Source organism: Adiantum capillus-veneris, chromosome 7 (genome assembly GCF_014529385.1).
Source record: "Adiantum capillus-veneris isolate H3 chromosome 7, ASM1452938v2, whole genome shotgun sequence".
NCBI lineage: Eukaryota > Viridiplantae > Streptophyta > Polypodiopsida > Polypodiales > Pteridaceae > Adiantum > Adiantum capillus-veneris.
This window is the reverse complement of record NC_140937.1, coordinates 94,413,492-94,418,360: the sequence shown is the minus strand read 5'-3', so window position 1 is coordinate 94,418,360 and position 4,869 is coordinate 94,413,492. Positions and strand designations below refer to the sequence as shown.

The 4,869-nt window shown below is 42.0% G+C and overlaps 1 pseudogene across 1 annotated transcript in view; it reads left to right on the top strand.

Moving 5' to 3' along the window:
* Positions 1-561: 561 nt before the first annotated feature.
* The window catches only part of LOC147454241 (ABC transporter C family member 8-like), a 42,609-nt pseudogene continuing 38,301 nt past the window's right edge, over positions 562-4,869 (top strand). Inside the window, exons 1-7 of the transcript XR_015188616.1 lie at positions 562-2,431; positions 2,563-2,883; positions 2,971-3,057; positions 3,458-4,088; positions 4,188-4,352; positions 4,485-4,773; positions 4,859-4,869. The exon at positions 4,859-4,869 is cut by the window's right edge and continues 204 nt beyond it. The product of XR_015188616.1 is annotated as an ABC transporter C family member 8-like (transcript). The remainder of the gene's footprint in view (positions 2,432-2,562; positions 2,884-2,970; positions 3,058-3,457; positions 4,089-4,187; positions 4,353-4,484; positions 4,774-4,858) is intronic.

The following is a 4,869-nucleotide window of genomic DNA, read 5'->3' as shown; positions in this document are numbered from 1 at the left end:
AAATTCCCAAAATACCTTTGTATCTATTTTGGTTGGATTGTTCAAGATTTTCTAATCTTCATTCTTTTTTGACAATTGAGATCCGTTTTTGAGTGCTTAGAATGTAATTTGTCACTAGTTACCATCGCAATAAAAACAATTATGTCTAAAAATAATGAAGCAATTCATCTCCAAAGCTTACGTAACCAACTCAAATTGTAGTTTTAGCATCTTGTACGATAGACAATCACTCTTCTTGTGAAGACCTACAAAAAATTTTATTTTTTGAGAAATTTACTCTCATAACCAGAGGTAGTTTGGGAATTTTGGAAAATTTGAAGGGCATTTTCGGACTTTATGACAGAATATCGAGGGTATTTTGGGAATTTTTGAAATTTGAGGGGTATTTTGGGAATTTCCTCAAATTAGAGGGGTATTTTGGTAATTTTCCCTAGAAAAAAACCGGGGTCCTCCATGACTTGCCTCGTCAAGTTTTTCGACAATCGAAAGTTGAAAAGGTTCATTTTTGTATCTGCTGATTCTGCTCTCTTCATCATGAAGGGAGGAGGGCCCTGGTTCCTGTAGAAGCTCCTTTGCATGCGTCACTTCTTTAAATAGCACTGCTTTGTAAGAAGCAAAATCAGAAAAGCTTAAAGAACGGCCCCGTGCTCTCTCTTTCTGTTTTGACTGCTGGATTGCCATTCATTTCATGGAAAGCTTCAAGCAGCTTACCAGCAGGGGCGGCGCAGCAGCAGCAGCGTGTGGTCAAATATCTCAACAGCCGATGCTTTCTGCCTTTGCTTCCATCCATTTCATGGAGAGGTTCTTATCATTCCTCAGGAGAGCGGGTTCTACAAAGGAATGAGCGAGACTCAATGGTGTTCTCTATTCCTTATATTACATATTTGGAAGAGTTTTCCGTGCTGCTTTGCCTTTACACTTGGAGTGAAGCTCTGGAGGCCAAATTGAGTGGAGCGTGTTGACATCTGCAAGTCAACAAGATTCTGATTCTCTCTCTGTCAACAAGATGGCATTGCATGAGGATGTTAAGAAGCCATTGCTCTCTCATCTCTCCCACGACGAACCCCCTGATTACCTGAGCAATGCTGGCTGGTTCAGCTACTTGCTCTTCTGGTTTACATTCCCCCTCATGAAGCTTAGTCACTCCAGAGCAGTCCAGCTCAAGGACTTACCACACTGCCCCACTTCTTGCAGATCGGAGTTGCTTGTAACCGGCTTTATCACCATTTGGGAGTTGCTCAAGAAGTCTGGTAAGCAATCCATCTTCCTTGCTATGTGGAAATTATTCTGGAGGGACATTATCATAAGTGCGCTAGCAGCCTTCCTTAAAGGAGTCGGGATTCTCTCTGGACCAATATTTCTCTATTATTTTGTTGATTATGCGTCTGGCAATGTGCGGTTCAAGTACGAAGGTGTGGTCCTTGTTGTCGCCCTTTCTATCACCAAAATTATTGAGAACTTTGCCCAAAGACATTGGTATTTTAGAGAGAGATTATTGGGGGCAAAACTTCAGTCCCTGATGATGGCTGCAGTCTATCAGAAAGTGCTTTCTCTATCCAGCAGTGCCCGGCAACGCTACACAAGTGGCGAGGTTGTGAACTTGGTTGCTGTTGATGCTTTTCGCGTTTCTGAACTAATTTTTAGGCTGCATTGGGCCTGGCTTGTGCCTATGGTGCTCATAGGTGCATTTGCCATTGCTTCTGTCCTTATTGGGCTTGCTGCACTACCTGCTTTGGTTATTATCATCGTGGTGCTCGCTGGTTTCTCTCCTTTAATTAGATCAATGCAGCTCGCACAGCGCAAGTTTATGGAAAAGCAGGACGAGAGGCTGAGAGCTACCACTGAATATCTACAAGGGATGAAGGTGATCAAATTGCAAGCATGGGAAGAGAAATTCAATCTATTTCTAGAAGAAAAGCGTAAGGATGAAGTGAACTATCTTCATGAAACACAGCAGAAAAAGATGTATGCTACCATTGTTTACTGGCTTATGCCTACTTTTTTGACATGTTTGGTCTTTGTCACTTGTCTTCTTATCGGTATTACCCTGAAATCTACAATGGTGTTCACAATACTAGCAATTTTTAGAATCATCCAAGACCCTGTGAGGATGACTCCGGACGTCTTGTCTGCTTACATTCAAGCTCATATATCGTTCATCCGTTTAGAGAAGTTTCTGCAAGAAGAGGAGCTACCCGAGGGAGAAGCACTTGCTAGCATTCAGGATCAAGAAACTATAACCTCTGATTATGTGATCAGGGTGGATGATGCATCTCTGAGCTGGTATCCTGAGGACCCTCAGACTACTCTTCGAGCTCTCAATATGGTGATAAAGCGGGGAGAGAAAGTAGCAATTTGTGGGTCTGTAGGGGCTGGTAAAACATCTCTCCTCCTCGCATTTCTTGGGGAAATGCCAAAGCTATCTGGCAATGTAAGCATGGCTCCCTCTTTCTCTTGTCTCAGCACTCTACTCCGTCAGTTAGCTTCTACCGATTTAAGCTTGGGGTTTTTGGGCCTTATTATTTATGGACATCTTAGTAAGCAGGGATTTTTTAATTATAGGTTTGTTTGTGCGGTAGATTGGCGTATGTCTCTCAATCTGCTTGGATCCAATCAATGACTGTCCGTGACAACATCTTGTTTGGTGAATCAATGGACAAAACACGTTATGAGAGGGTGGTGCATGCGTGTGCATTAGAAGATGACATAAAGAGTTTTAGCCATGGTGATCTTACTGAGATTGGAGAAAGAGGATCCAATTTGAGCGGTGGGCAGAAGCAGCGAATACAGTTGGCAAGGGCAGTGTACAATGATGCAGACATTTACCTCTTGGATGATCCATTTAGTGCCGTTGACGCACACACATCTTCTCACTTGTTTCATGTAAGTAACTGCATTTTCTGATGGACCACCTATAAAGAGCTAGTAGTGTCACAGATAGAGGTGATTAAAACTCATTTGACTTTATAGGAATGTGTGCTGGGAGCATTGAAAGACAAGACAGTTGTGCTGGTTACGCATCAAATGGAGTATTTGCCCTTTGTAGACACAATCTTGGTAAGTCCGGCAGGGTCAAATATCCAAGGCAAATGCCATCATTTGCTTCTATTTAGATTTACATGGCAGAGTCTGTCAACTTCCAGATTGTTGGCCCTGGAACAATTTGGATGTGTGTTTGGGCCTACGGTTAAGCTTTCCACAATAGTAAAACATTTCAGATCTATATTCATACTATTGAATGCATATGGAAGGGTTCTAGAAATGTTCAATGTAACATGTGGATACATGTATGTGCTGGATATTCTTGCTGGATGTCAGGAGCATGAGAGATGTATATCTGCTGATTTTGTCTTACTGGGTGTCTGCATATGGTAAAGGCCACTCACTGGGTATGTGTTCTTTTTCTGGCAATGTCTGCCATCATGTAAACTCTATTGGCTGGTGTCCTCTTTAACAGGTGATGCAAGATGGAGAAATCAAACAGGCAGGCAATTATAATGATTTATTGGCAGCTGGGGATGCGTTTGAAAAGCTGGTCTCCGCACATGAAACAGCATTACACACAATGAAAGATGACAAAGAAAGAAAAGGAGTGGAAAAGCAAATAAAAGAAGGGCCAGAAGCTCAGTTTCAAAGGATACAGGATACAGAGAAGATTGAGTCGTGAGGAGTCCTTTTCTGATTTAGGGAAAGAAGGAGCATTTGTAGATCAGATTGTGAAAGAGGAGGAAATCACACCAGGCAAACTAGGGCTGAGTCCCTACGTTAGCTATGTCCAAATATCCGGATCACGACTCGTGCCTATTGTGCTGGTCCTTTCCCAGATATTATTCTCAGGGTTTCAGCTCTTCAGCAATATTTGGTTAGCTCAGGGCATATCCAACCAGGCTGTCTCTTCTGAAGCTCTCATTGGGATCTATTGTGCGCTCTCTTTTGGCTGTATGATTGCTTTTTCTCTGCGCAGCCAGATGATCGTTTTATTTGGTCTACAAGCTTCCAGGTCTTTCTTCACTAAGCTAATGAGTAGTGTCATGAAAGCGCCCATGGGGTTTTTTGATGCTACACCATCTGGAAGGATACTTAATAGGGTATGTCACTCTGTATGAATGCCTCTGTTTGTTGCTAGATAAGCAAAAACACATGAAACCATCTGATCTTGTCTATCTTCTGGGCTGCTTTTCATGAAGGCGTCAACGGACATGAGTGTGATCGACCTGGATATACCTTTTACTGGTTCATTTTTCTTGGGTACGGGATTTGATTTTCTATGCATCGTCATTGTTGTATGTATAGTCACCTGGAAGATGATACTAGTGGTAGTACCAGCGCTAGCGCTAACCCAATTTGTTCAGGTAGAATGCTATGAACCAACAAGTCCGCATATTTCAAATGTTCTGTCTTTATATTATCAGGGACTAGCCATAATACTATGCTTTAATATCGTTAGTGAATCCCAATACATAGGAGTTGGTTTGCTTTTGCAGAATTACAACGAAGCTGCCTTGCAACAAGTGAACAAGATAAACTCAACAACAAAAGCTCCGATAGTGAACAAGTCTGCAGAGGCCTTGATCGGCAGTGCAACTATCAGGGCATTCAGGCAGACTGAACGGTTCAAGAGACAAAGTTTAGAGCTCATTGATAAGGACACGTGTGCCTATGTTTACAAATTTTCACTTGTTGAGTGTAAAGTTCTTTACATTGAACTTTGCAGCACTGTTATGCTCATTACAGCAGCTTGCTTGATAACATTTAATGGCAATATTTCTGAAGGTACAATAATTTTCAAGCGAGATTGATGCTGCTACCTTTTTCCTATTTATGGGCCACAAACAATGCATTACTTGTTGCATTTTAGGGTTTACGGGA